The sequence below is a fragment of the Mesoplodon bidens genome (genome assembly GCF_964165515.1).
Source record: "Mesoplodon bidens genome assembly, chromosome: 2".
NCBI classification, from domain to species: domain Eukaryota; kingdom Metazoa; phylum Chordata; class Mammalia; order Artiodactyla; family Ziphiidae; genus Mesoplodon; species Mesoplodon bidens.
In genome coordinates, this window is record NC_138177.1 from 49193481 (window position 1) to 49208727 (window position 15247).

Below are 15247 nucleotides of genomic sequence, written 5' to 3' on the forward strand. Positions count from 1 at the left end.
ATGTAAAATGAAGATAATAATGTGCAGCATTGCTGGGAAGATAAAATGTGATAAAGGCTGTAATGTGCTTAGTGCATTACCTGGCACATAGTAAACACCCAATAAGTGGTGATGTCATTTATTTTTGCCTCCTCCTCGTCCCCACAGTTGAATTCATGGTTTTAAAAAAAAAAAATTTTTTTTTTTTTGTTTGGCCGCGCTAAGTAGCTTTCAGGATCTTAGTTCCCCGACCAGGGATTGAACACTGGCCACAGCAGTGAAAGAGCGAGTCCTAACCACTGGACCCCCAGGGAGTTCCCCATGGCAAAATTAATTGAACTCACTGAGTGAAATGGGATCATCCCAGGGAGCTCTACTCAATACTCTGTAATGACCTATATGGGAAAAGAATAAAAAAGTGGATATATGTATATGTATAACTGATTCACTTTGCTGTACAGCAGAAACTAAAACAATATTTAAATCAACTATACTCCAATAAAAATTAATTTAGGGCTTCCCTGGTGGCGCAGTGGTTGCGAGTCCGCCTAACGATACAGGGGACACGGGTTCAAGCCCCGGTCCGGAAAGATCCCACATGCCGCGGACCGGCTGGGCCTGTGGGCCATGGCCGCTGAGCCTGCGCGTCCGGAGCCTGTGCTCCGCAACGGGAGAGGTCACAGCAGTGAGAGGCCCACGTACCGCAAAAAAAAAAAAATAATAATTAATCTAAAAAAAGAACCGATATCATAAATGAAAAAGGAGACATCACCATCCATCCTATAGATATTTAAACATGATAACAAAATACTATGAATAATTTTATGAAGACACATATGAAAACTTAGTTGAAGGGAAAATTCCTAGAAAAATAATTTAATAAAATGGACAAAAAAAAAAAAGAAAGAAATGTGATCCTATCATCCCTTTGAAGGCTTTTGGAAGAGAATCATCGCTTTAATTTCCAACCTCCTCCATCATAATACAGAGTAATTATAACACATAGAGGTATTCGTGGAAAAGCAATGCCAGCTAAAGATGTTAGCTTTTCGAAAATAATTTTACAATATATTTTCATTAAGAAATATGTGTTTTATGAGACTGACATGCTGCCTACTGCGCTAAGGAGGCAACTAAGAAATAGGTGTTTTAAAAGGAACACGCAACATCTGAAGAGCAATAGTGCTCTTGGCACCCACTACAGTTTTTTCCTTGAAAACCTTCCATTTTAGAAACCAAGAGAGGGACTTCCCTGGTGGCGCAGTGGTTAAGAATCCGCCTGCAAGGGACACGAGTTCGAGACCTGGTCCGGGAAGATCCCACGTGCCGCGGAGCAACTAAGCCCATGCGCCACAACTACTGAGCCCGCGTGCCTAGAGCCCGTGCTCCGCAACAAAGAGAAGCCACCGCAATGAGAAGCCTACACACCACAGCAAAGAGTAGCCCTCGCTCGCTGCAACTAGAGAAGGCTTGCACACAGCAACGAAGACCCAACACAGCCAAAAAATTAATTAATTAATTAATTAATTAAAAAAGAGAAATCAAGAGGAAAAAATAAGAATTATTAAGGTAGGCTGCTCAAGGTACACGCATTGGAAACATTTGTTTATGGGAAGATTTCATTTTAAAGCCCCATACCAGGAACAGTTCAGGGTTGTAGAGTTCCTCTGCAAACTACCCTGCTGTGCCCAAACTAGCAGTAAACATCTGATTCAGCCTCAGGGTCTGTAGTTGTATCGTAACCCCGAAGACTGAGCTGCCAGTATTGTCAATTGCTATGTATTTTTGGAAAAGAGCCTACTTTAGGAGTTCTTAAATTAGTCATAGCAAGTCTGTCTGCTTTTAAATTGGGTTTTTGTTTGTTTGTTTTTAAACACGGTATATGTTGACAGCAGAGAAACCAGAAGAAAAGTGGATTTCAGATTAGTGAATTGAAAAAAAAGTTTATTAATGTGCCTGTTTTTCCCACTCAGGATTCTATAAATACAGAATCTCTCTCCATGGTTCCCTACACAACAGATGGTTCTGTTTTTGCAAACTCCATGGTGGTTATATTGGTCAACCAAAAAGATTGTGCTTTTTTGTTATCTTGTTTGTCATTTTCCCACCAGATAGATGGATTCTCATGCTTAGCCTTAGCTACTCAGGGCTATCTCACATATAATTTGCAGATTTTTTCAGTGTTTAAACACATGTTTTCTGCCTGATCTGCCCTAGATTGTAAGTTTTAACCTTTACAGTTATCCCAGCCCTGCCACCCCAGTTCCCCCAATTTAATTACATTTCTAAGAAACAATAACAATAAGTTATGATCATTTCTTCTTAAGGCAACTTCCCCTTCCCTCTCTTCTATTACACCAAGTTAGCACAGTCAGTCCTCTGTAACCAGGGGTTCCACATTCACGGATTCAACTAGCCTTCTGAAAAAAATTCCAAAAAAAAAAATTCCAGATGGTTCCAGAAAGCAAAACTTGAATTGGCTGCATGCCAACTATTTACATAGAGTTTACATTACATTAGTATTACAAGTAATCTAGAGATGATTTAAAGTATATGGGAGGATGGGCTTTATATTCAAATACTACTCCACTTTATATATGGGACTTGAGCATCCTCAGATTTTGGTATCCTCGGGGGTCCTGGAACCAGCCCTCCACAGATACTGAGGGATGATTGTATCCCTTTTTCCTAAAGAAATATTTCATGGACTCTGACTCACTGAGCAAGCATGGAGCCATTCAGTTGCCTGGTGTGTCTTTCAGGCATGTCTCGCAGCACACGAAATAAAGAAGAGATAACCTTTCAGTCAAAAGGAGCACCAACACCCCCTAGAGATTGATGTGAGACAAAATTCACCACGTCTGAGATGAAAGAAGAAAAATCAGGGATCTCTGGGTTCTAGCCTTTCAGTCTCCCAAAGCTTGATCCTCCTGAGGAAATCCTCTTGAGGAAATCCTAAGGAAATAATATCCTTATCTTTCCTGGGCCTCACTTTCAACATCTTTGAAGATAAAAGAAAGTCATACCTTTTGCTTCTAATCTGTGGTGCATAGAGTAAAAGAAAAAGATGGTTGATCAAACTATGCCTGAACTCTTGTTTAATGATCCTATAGTTACTATATTTGTGAGAATTGAGATCTTGATAGAGGAAGTTATTTGAAAATAAAATACACGCTAGTTGTCTATAGAATTTGGCAGCATTTGCTAAGCCGCACTACCTATCAAGGGCCTAAAATTTACCAAAGACAAACAGTGAAATGATGGTTAGAAATGTCTTTTCACCAAGACTGTTATTCTGGGCAAATACGTTTCATCCCCAATAATCAGAGAATATTCAAGGTCCAGAGAAAAATCCCTGAAAAGGTCCTTGAACAAGGTACTCGTGGCCTCTAGACTATGAGGAAAGCTCATAGCAACATCTTTCAGCCCCAGCTGTAATCTTCACACAACACATTGTTTTCCCAGAGAGGGAAACATGATGAGACATGAGTTATTGCAGTTACGTGCCTGGGGCATAGCAGCTATCTAATACATTTAATGACCTGTCACAAACACACCTTCATATAATTTTCATCTTTAAGATCTACACCCGGGCTACTTCTTTTCTCCTCCACTAATATTTTCAACCTAAAATAATTTTATTGGTTTGGGGGGACTTCCCTGGTGGTCCAGTGGTTAAGAATCTGCCTTCCAATACAGGGGACGCGGGTTCAATCCCTGGTCAGGGAACTAAGATCCCACATGCCGTGGGACAACTAAGCTCGTGTCGCACGCCACAACTAGAGAGCCCGCATGCAGCAACTACTGAGCCTGTGCACTCTGGATCCCTCATGCAACAAAAAGAGAGAAGACTGTGCCCCGCAACGAAGAGCCCGCGTGCCACAACAAAAGATCCCGTGTGCCGCAACTAAGACCCGACACAGCCAAATAAATAAATAATAATAAATTAAATTAAATTTAAAAAATAATTTTATTGGTCTTTGATAAATGTGCTTTTATCTAGGCTTATGAAAATTGATATGGAGTATGTTCTAGAGAAAAAGGAGGGAACTTTATTCCTAACTGCCCTTTAGAAAAGATATAACTTAATTGACAAAAGCTCATGAAATCCTCCTTGTGTGTGACTGTATGATTCTACGTGGCTTATCCAACTCCTAGTAGGATACATATTGCTCTGAATTTTAAATTAGAAGTTTTGTTTCCTCTGTTGTATATATTGTGATAAATGGCTGGAAAAATTTTTTTCAATTACAATTAATTCAGAAACCACCAATACTATTATTCAGCATAATACTAAGCTGTTTACTGTAGAGGAAACTCAGAGAGGCTTTGTTCTTTTTCCTAGGAACTTTCAGTCTTGGACCAGTGACACTGACACCCTCAGAGACCATCGTTACTATCTACGACTTCCATTGTTTTTAGAGTTCTTTCACATTATCTATGTTGATCCTATTGACATAGACAAAGAATTCAGCAAAGGATCCAGAGATGATGGGAAAAGCAAAGTCAGGCGGACAAATCAAGGGGTAAGTGCAGCTCTAAACAGGGTTTCTTGGGGGTGAGGAGGGATTGGGAGAGGGAGTGAAATTACCACCTCCCACTGCATTAAGGAACATTTCCTGAAAGGTGGAGGTTGAAAGACATGGTGCCAATTCAAAAATCTGTAATGCCAGCTTTTTTCTTCCTTACTTTATCCAGCTGCAAAACAAAATTAGTTTTGCTGTGCTACAGAACTTAGCTTGTGAATTGTGTACCCAATTTAGAAGTGTGACACAGCCACCAGCTTCCCTCTCTCAAGGGAAGGAAATTTGAATTCTGTCTGGGCTTACCCTGTGAAGTGGGAAAATTGTTGGGTCTGAAGGGCTTCTTTTCCTCCCCTCTTTCTCTCAGCTTCTCCCCATTCCTGAGAAAATGCAGCTGTGTTGCATATAACTGATCAAATATGTCTAGAAGTCAGATTCCAGTGGGAGAGCCCTAAAGTGGAGGAAGAATAGGGGGTTCTGTCTGTGACAGAAAAGAATCCAAAGGCAAGGTTCCGTGGAGCAGAGAGTTCTGGTTAGATTTTGTTTGGAATTGTATCCCTCGCCACCCTATGTACACTTGATCTTCGTTTCTTTGCTTTCTCCCCATCTCCCACCCCAGCCTTCTCTCTCAGCCTTATTCTTCTTCCTATGTCTACTTTTCCTTTCCCTTTATACCTCTATTTATTAACCTTGCCAGGGGCCCCTTGAAAATGTATTAGCCACGATAGTGGTCCTTGGGCTTGAGAAGATTTCATGTAAAAATTTTTTTTAAGCATTAGCCATGTTCTGAACACTGCACTAGATGTTTCAGGAGACACACAGACGAGGGGGTAAAAACCACTGTGACACAGGAAAGCATGTTAAATAGGGGTAAAAATGGCAGGAGGCTCCTCATGTTCTCCATGGGCATCCAGGGTGTCTAGGATTTACAGAAAATTGGGGATGGGATTTGCAGGAAGAACATTCTGCTTGGAATGCCTTTTCCCCTGCCCTGCCCTGCCCTGCCCCACCTGGCTATCTTCTACTTTAGGTCTCAGCTCAGATGTCACCTGCTCCAGGGAGCCCCACCAAACCCCAGGCTGGATTTGTGACCTCCAGTGTCTCCCATCGTGTCCCATACTGACCCTGTCTGTGGCATTCACCACACCAACCTGAAATTTCTTAGTTGTCTCTTTAACCCTTTGGACCGGGTCCTTGAGAGGTCTTGTTCCCCATTGCAGCCCAGCACCCAACACAGTCCCTACCCTTAGAGCTGCTCAATATACTCACGGAATGACTAGATCATCTAGACGAAGGGCATGAACGTACCTGACGCAGAGAAGTGCACTGGGGTTCAAGCCACCCATCCTAAGGGAACTTCCCCCTTCAACTCTCAGCCTATTTTTTCCTCTCTTTCCTTCCCTTTAGTATCAAGCTTCAAAAAATAATGGTTTATATTTGCCACCTATGCTTTCTCACCTTGCACTCACTCTTCAGTCCACTGAATATGTCTATTGGCCCCACCATTGACTCTTCCCTAGTGGAGGCCACAGGCATCCTAATTGCCAGATCTGCCCTCCCCTTTCCAGGCGTCATCCTGTTCTCCATCTTTAAGACTAATTCAGGGCTTCCCTGGTGGTACAGTGGTTGAGAATCTGCCTGCTAATGCAGGGAACACGGGTTCGAGCCCTGGTCTGGGAGGATCCCACATGCTGCAGAGCAACTGGGCCCGTGAGCCACAGCTACTGAGCCTGCGTGTCTGGAGCCTGTGCTCCGCAACAAGAGAGGCCGCGATAGTGAGAGGCCCGCGCACCGCGATGAAGAGCGGCCCCCACTCGCCGCAACTAGAGAAAGCCCTCCCACAGAAACGAAGACCCAACACAGCCATAAATTAATTAATTAATTAAAAAAAAAAAAAAGACTAATTCAGACATCACCTCCTTAGGTAAACATCCCCTGACTTCCAAAGCAGGCTTAGATGTCTCTTCCTGGCACCTTCCCTGAAACACAGTTCTCTCTTGGCTTCCATGATTCTACTTCTGTCTCTCTGGCCAGTTTTTGTCTCTTTGGGGGCTTCTGTTCCACCAGCTCTGAAGAGTGGGCTGTATCCTTGCCTGTCTTTGGGCTATTGTGTCTAAACACACTCCCCACAGGGACCTCATTCTCTCCAACACTTTGTTCACCACCCAAATGCTAATGACCCCTAAAATTTATCTCTGACCCTTACTTCTGCCCTGAACGCTGGATCCATGTTTCCAATTTCCTACAGGATTTTTTCACCTGATGTCCTCATGACCTGCCCTCCATCTCAGAATGTACAACTTGAATTCATTACCAGCACCTGCCACACCTCCCCAAATCCTCCTTCCCAATTTCAGTTGAAAGCATTACCCAGACATTTCAGTCATCTCTAATGATTCCTTCTTCCTCACCCTCCATAACTGGTCACTGTGGTCTATTGTATCTAATCTTTGGAATATCTCACATCTGTCCCCTCCTCATGCATGTCCCAAAGGCTCTCACCATCTCTTGCTAGGACTATTGCAGTAGCCTTCTAACTCCTCTCCTAGTATCCGGGCATTCCAGCCCATCCTCCATATTACCACAAGAAAATTTACTGAAACCCACATTCAATTATGTCACTCATCCATTTTAGAGTGTCCAGTGATTGATTTCTCTGCTGCTTCCAGGATAAAGTCCAAACTCTGGCCTGACAGGCCTGTGAAGAGCAAGGTTTAAAGGCCATATCATCCTTCAGTGTTTCCTATTTCGATTAGTGACCCTTTACAGTCTAGCCCTTTTTCAGCCTAATCTCTAGCCTCACACACTAAAGCCCCTCAGACACATCAGGCACTTCCAGGACTTTGTGTATGTAGTTCCTTCAGCCTGGAATGTCTCCTCCATCTCATGGAATTCCTTTAAAGCAAGTACTGTGTCAATCATCTCTATATACCCAGTGTCTCCTAGCCTAGTGCCTGGTACATAATAGGGACTTTAGTAAGTACTGAATGAGGAACTCGCACTTCAAGGAAGGCCCAGCTCTCAAATGTTACTTCTCTATTTCTCCTGACCACTGCCCACTTCCACCCCAATTAGATGTGATTGTTCCCTCCAGCCTTCATCACTTAACAAAAATTTCATGAATTCCTGCTAAGTACCAGACCCTGAGCTAAGAGAGAGAGCCATAAGGAACCTCAGTCTAGGTAACAGATGGACCAGCAAATGATTAGAACACTGAGATAAGTGCTGCGACTGGGTCCTTCTGTCATACACCTTTCCTGTAGAGAAATTAACACGAAAAGCCAAATCATGACCATCATGTTAATTGGTGAGCATGGTGTCTGGGCAGAGGGAGTGGGCTAAATGAGTCAAATGTTCCATGATGTCTTAGTCCGTTCAGGCTGCTATAACAAAATGCCACAGACCACGTGGCTTATAAACAACAGAAATTTCTTTCTCACAATTCTGAAGGCTGGGAAGCCCAAGATCAAGGCACCAGCATGGTTGCATTCTGGTGAGAGCCTGCTTCCTGGGTCAGAACCAACACCTCTTTGTGTCCTCACAAGGTGGAAGGGGCGAGGGAGCTCTGTGAACTTTCTTTTGTAAGAGCACTAATCCCACTCACAAAGGCCCCACCCTCATGACTTAAGCACATCCCAAAGCCCCCACCTCCTAATACCATCATCTTTGGGGATTAGGATTCTAATATACAAATTTGGGGAGGACACCAACATTCAGACCATAGCACATGGTAACTAGATATGCCAGCTGCACAACAGGGTACTGGCAAGGGAACCCCTTCTGAACAGCATGGGACCGATCACCCCCAACACCTTTCAGCCTCCACCTGGTCATCTCCCTTCTGCTGACACGTTCTCCTTAGCCATCTTCAAACAATCTCCTAGGTGCTAGCCTAACTCTGCCTGCTCATCCAGATTCAGATATCTAACAGAAGAGAAAGAGAAGTGTGTACCTCTTCACGGCCTATACAACATTCCACTTTGTATTACAGCCATTTGTGCCCTTGGGACGGGGACTTTAGTTTCTCATTCTGAATAGAGTGCTTCATACACAACAGACCAATATGTTTGGTTGGATGAATGCTCATAACAAACTTCTTCAGACTCCTCTATCCATGACAACTGACCATCATCCATAGCTTCATATCAGAATCTTAGGGTTAGAAAGTGCTTAAAGATAATGTAGACCGACCAACCCTTAATGCTTACCCTGCACCAAGCACTCGTCCAGCCCATGCTCCAGTGCCTCCAGTGCAGGGAGCTCCCTACCTCCTGAAGCAGCCCATTTACTCTTGACTATCAAAATCTGTATTCCTGTAACCTTCCTCCAGCCCCCTGGCCTCAGGAGAACACAGAACAACTCCATTCCTTCCTCCACAGATCAGCTCTTTAAATAGCTGAAGGCTGCTCTCAAGTCCCCTGAGGAGTCTCTTCCCCAAACTAAACACATCCCCATTTCCTTCACCTTCATCATGTAATGGGATTTCAAGTATCCTCACCATCTTGCCCGCTGCCCTTGCTCTAAACAGGAAGGACAATTATGATACTGGCCAGATTGGCATAACACAGCTTTCTTTTTCAAGCTGTTGACCCAAAGAGAAAACTCAATCAGAAGCTTTATATAAGCAAAAAGCAGAAAAGTTACACATAAGGTTTGAAAATAGGCTTCTGGTCACCTCATGACTCCAAACAGCCTCTGCCCACTCTACCCACGACACATTCTAATGTAGCCAGGAAGTCAGACGCATGCACACAAAATGTTATTTTTTTAAATTTATTTATTTAATTTATTTATTTTTGGCTGTTTTGGGTCTTCGCTGCTGCTCGGGCTTTCTCTAGCTGCAGCGAGTTGGGGCCACTCCTCACTGCGGCGCATGGGCCTCCCACCACGGCGGCCTCTCCTGTTGTGGAGCACGGGCTCAAGATGCACAGGCTTCAGCATTTGTGGCGCACGGGCTCAGTAGTTGTGGCTCCAAGGCTCAGTAGTTGTGGCATGCAGACTCAGTAGTTGTGGCTCGTGGGCTCTAGAGCGCAGGCTCAGTAGTTGTGGCACACAGGCTTAGTTGCTCCACGGCATGTGGAATCTTCCCGGACCAGGGCTTGAACCCGTGTCCCCTGCACTGGCAGGCAGACTCCCAACCACTGCGCCACTAGGGAAGCCCCAAAATGTTATTTTTTTAAAAAGGCAAGCATTACTGCTAGAAGTCTGTATTTCCAGAAGTTTCTTGCAAGCTCACTGAAATTAAGAATTGGGCCAGCTCCAGCCACTCATGCCCTCAGATGTGTGAAGTCTCAGCTTCCCAGCACAACATAGACGACAGTGGTCTGGACCAGCTCTCAAGGTCATAAGGAGGTGAAGTCTGTGGGCCTGCCCTGCCCTTCCTGGACCTCACCTCTCACTGTCCCAAATGCCTCCTCCTTTCACTTTTAAAAACCAAACTATGCCCATAGTGCATGGCTTGCTTCTGTCCATCTCTGAAACTCTCATTCATCAAGGACCCCCTTTCTAAGAGGGTTGGAACTATGTCTATCTTTTCACCTTGTACTCTTGCCTTCCCCCACCAAAAATTGCTCTTCAGAAAACATTTCATCAAGTCATTTATATTTTTTTATGAATTCATATCAGTATATTATTCTCCCAGAGATATTTGCATTTTAAGTATTCTTTGTAAATATGATTTCCAGTGAAGGAGATTCCGAGCATCAGCTAAGTAGTGAACATGGTAGGTGAAGTATGCCACGGGAAGACCCTTCCTTCTTGGGCTGCAGTTTCATCATCCATAAACTGAGGGAAGTGTTTGATGCCCAGCTCTGGCATCTGTGAGTTAATGATTTACCTGGTGTTAGTAAGACCTCATTCTGTTAGTCACAGTTCTCCAGAGAAACAGAACCAGTAGGATTTATATACAGAGAAAGATTCGTTATAAAAAATTGGCTCACACAATTATGGAGACTGACAAGTCCTAAGATCTGCAGAGTTAGTTGGCAAGCTGGAGACTCAGGAGAGCCAGTGGTGCAGTTCCAGTCCAAGTCTGAAGGCCTGAGAACCAGGAGAACGGTGGTGTAGCTCCAATCTGAAGGCCAGCAGGCTCAAGTCCCAGGAAGAGCTGATGTTTCAGTTTGAGTCCAAAGGCAGGAAAAAAAGTTGATGTCCCAATTTGAGGGCAGTGAGGATGAAGGAACTCCATTTAACTCAGAGGAAGGTCAGCCTTTTTGTTCTATGCAGGCCTTCTACTGATTGGACGAGGCCCACCCACATTTGCTTTACTCCACCTACCAATTTGTGTTAATCTCATCCCCAGACACCTTCACAAATACACCCATAATGATGTTTGACCAAATATCTGGGCACCCTGTGGCCAGCAAGTTGACTCCTAAAATTAACCATCACACTCATAGAAGTAGAGTACGGTCACTCGAAAGGCCTGGCCCTGGTTGTGAACAAGAGAGACATTGGATGGGAAATGGCTTTGAAATCCCTGACATAAAGGCAAGGTCATCCTTGGTATCTAACTCTACCCCTTCCCTCTACCGCCTGCCTACCACCCCTACAATTTCTTTCCACTCCTACTTTACAACTTTCATTTTTCTTTTTCTATGTTAAGAAAATTTTACAAGCACTTTAAGGAAAATATTATCCATAAAATTCACAGACATTAATGAATTAAATTAACTACTTCCTTCTATAGCATACTGAAACAAAAGTCACAAACTCTCTCCAAAAAAATGTGAAACCACTCACACAGTATTACTAAACTGAATCTAAAGGTCAAAAAGAAGTACTACAATAAACCACGCAAAATGCAAAGGCAAAACACAGCCTTCATCTTCAGACGAACCACCCGATATTTGAAGCAGGGGTGTTAAACTGAGGTTGTCCACTTGCTTAAAAGTAAGATGACTTTCCTTTGCCCATCGATTTTGTTTGCTCAACAATTCATTGAATCAAGCAAGCAAATTTACTGAGGACCCGTTGAATACTATGTGTAGCTACAGACATAGATATGGGGCAACACAACAATGAATAAGATGCAGCTTTAGCCCTGGAAAAACTTGCTGGGGGAACAGATTACAAAGGCCTGCTTGGGCCCATCTCATTTACCTTTGCTTCTCCTGGGAAGCCCTCTCTGACCTGCTACCACCAAGCCTTATCCCAGACCGGGCGAGGGCCCCTCTATGCACTCCCCTAGCCCTGTGCCCCTTGTCATAGCATTGTCACACATTCTGTAATTGCTTCTGTGTATCTCCAAACTCCTCACTAGTTGGGGACCTCCAAGAAGGCAGGGACTGTTCCTATCTTTTCACCCTGCCACAACTCTGGCACATGGTAGCTACTTAAAAATTGTTTGTGAAATGAATTTTTAGATGAATAAGCCAAGTTTCTTTTTTTAATTTTTATTGGAATATAGTTGATTTACAGTGTTGTGTTAGTTTCTGCTGTACAGCAAAGTGAATCAGTTATACATATACATATCTCCACTCTTTTTTAGATTCTTTTCCCACATAGGTCATTACAGAGTATTGAGTAGAGTTCCCTGTGCTATACAGTAGGTCCTTATTAGTTATCTATTTTATATATAGTAGTGTGTATATGTCAGTCCCAATCTCCCAATTTATCCCTTCCCCCTTCCCCCGCTTGTAACCATAAGATTTTTTTCTACATCTGTGACTCTATTTCTGTTTTGTAAATAGGTTTATTTGTACTATTTTTTTAGATTCCACATATAAGTGATATCATACAATATTTGTCCTTCTCTCTCTGACTTACTTCACTCAATATGACAATCTCTAGGTCCATCCATGTTGCTGCAAATGGAATTATTTCATTCTTTTTTATGGCTGAGTAATTTTCCATTGTATATATGTACCACATCTTCTTTATCCATTCCTCTGTCAATGGACATTTAGGTGCTTCCATGTCCTGGTTATTGTAAAGAGTGCTGCATTGAACATTGGGGTGCATGAATCTTTTCAAATTATGGTTTTCTCCAGGTATACATGCCCAGGAGTGGGATTGCTAGATCACATGATAGCTCTATTTTTAGTTTTTTTAAGGAACCTCCATACTATTCTCCACGGTGGCTGTACCAATTTACATTCCCAGCAACAGTGTAGAAGGGTTCCCTTTTCTCCACACCCTCTCCAGCATTTATTATTTGTTGATTTTTTGATGATGGCCATTCTGGTGTGAGGTGATACCTCATTACAGTTTTGATTTGCATTTCTCTAATAATTAGTGATGTTGAGCATCTTTCACGTGCTTTTCGGCCTTCTTTGGAGGTCAATGTATATCTTCCTTGGAGGAATGTCTACTAAGATCTTCCAGTCGTGTTATTTTTGGATTTTTGAATTTTATTTTATTTATGTTTTTATACAGCAGGTTCTTATTAGTCATCAATTTTATACACATCAGTGTATACATGTCAATCCCAATCGCCCAATTCAGCACACCACCAGCCCCACCCCTCCACGGCTTTTCCCCCTTGGTGTCCATGCGTTTGTTCTCTACATCTGTCTCAATTTCTGCCCTGCAAACCGGTTCATCTGTACCATTTTTCTAGGTTCCACATATATGCGTTAATATACGATATTTGTTTTTCTCTTTCTGACTTACTTCACTCTGTATGACAGTCTCTAGATTCATCCACGTCTCTACAAATGACCCAATTTCGTTCCATTTTATGGCTGAGTAATATTCCATTGTATATATGTACCACATCTTCTTTATCCATTCGTCTGTCGATGGGCATTTAGGTTGCTTCCATGACCTGGATATTGTAAATAGTGCTGCAATGAACATTGAGGTGCATGTGTCTTTTTGAATTACGGTTTTCTCTGGGTATATGTCCAGTAGTGGGATTGCTGTGTCATATGGTAATTCTATTTTTAGTTTTTTAAGGAACCTCCATACTGTTCTCCATAGTGGCTGTATCAATTTACATTCCCACCAACAGTGCAAGAGGGTTCCCTTTTCTCCACACCCTCTCCAGCATTTGTTGTTTGTAGATTTTCTGATGATGCCCATTCTAACTGGTGTGAGGTGATACCTCATTGTAGTTTTGATTTGCATTTCTCTAATAATTAGTGATGTTGAGCAGCTTTTCATGTGTTTCTTGGCCATCTGTATGTCTTCTTTGGAGAAATGTCTATTTAGGTCTTCTGCCCATTTTTGGATTGGGTTGTTTATTTTTTTAACATTGAGCTGCATGAGCTGTTTATATATTTTGGTGATTAATCCTTTGTTCGTTGATTTGCTTGCAAATATTTTCCCCCATTCTGAGGGTTGTCTTTTCGTCTTGTTTGTACTTTCCTTTGCTTTGCAAAAGCTTTTAAATTTCATTAGGTCCCACTTGTTTATTTTTATTTCCATTACTCTAGGAGGTGGATCAAAAAAGATCTTGCTGTGATTTATGTCAAAGAGTGTTCTTCCTATGTTTTCCTCTAAGAGTTTTAGAGTGTCCAGTCTTAAATTTAGGTCTCGAATCCATTTTGAGTTTATTTTTGTGTATGCTGTTAGGGAGTGTTCTAATTTCATTCTTTTACATGTAGCTGTCCAGTTTTCCCAGCACCACTTATTGAAGAGACTGTCTTTTCTCCATTGTATATCCTTGCCTCCTTTGTCATAGATTAGTTGACCATAGGTGCGTGGGTTTATCTCTGGGCTTTCTATCCTGTTCCATTGATCTATATTTCTGTTTTTGTGCCAGTACCATATTGTCTTGATTACTGTAGCTTTGTAATATAGTCTGAAGTCAGGGAGTCTGATCCCTCCAGCTCCATTTTTTCCCCTCAAGACTGCTTTGGCTATTCGGGGTCTTTTGTGTCTCCATACAAATTTTAAGATTTTTTTGTTCTAGTTCCGTAAAAAATGCCATTGGTAATTTGATAGGGATTGAATTGAATCTGTAGATTGCTTTGGGTAGTATAGTCATTATCACAATATTGATTCTTCCAATCCAAGAACATGGTATATCTCTCCATCTGCTGGTATCATCTTTAATTTCTTTCATCAGTGTCTTATAGTTTTCTGCATACAGGTCTTTTGTCTCCCTAGGTAGGCTTATTCCTAGGTATTTTATTCTTTTTGTTGCAGTGGTAAATGGGAGTGTTTCCCTAATTTCTCTTTCAGATTTTTCATCATTAGTGTATAGGAATGCAAGAGATTTCTGTGCATTAATTTTGTATCCTGCAACTTTAGCAAATTCATTGATTAGCTTAGTAGTTTTCTGGTGGCATCTTTAGGATTCTCTACGTATAGTATCATGTCATCTGCAAACAGTGACAGTTTTACTTCTTCTTTTCCAATTTGTATTACTTTTATTTCTTTTTCTTCTCTGATTGCCAAGGCTAGGACTTCCAAAACTATGTTGAATAATAGTGGTGAGAGTAGACATCCTTGTCTTGTTCCTGATCTTAGAGGAAATGCTTTCAGGTTTTCACCATTGAGAATGATGTTTGCTGTGGGTTTGTCATATACAGCCTTTATTATGTTGAGGTAGGGTCCCTCTATGCCCACTTTCTGGAGAGTTTTTATCATAAATCGGTGTTGAATTTTGTCAAAAGCTTTTTCTGCATCTATTGAGATGATCATATTGTTTTTATTCTTCAATTTGTTAATATGCTGTATCACATTGATTGATTTGCATATATTGAAGAATGCTTGCATCCCTGGGATAAATCCCACTTGATCATGGTATATGATCCTTTTAATGTGTTGTTGGATTCTGTTTGCTAGTATTTTGTGGA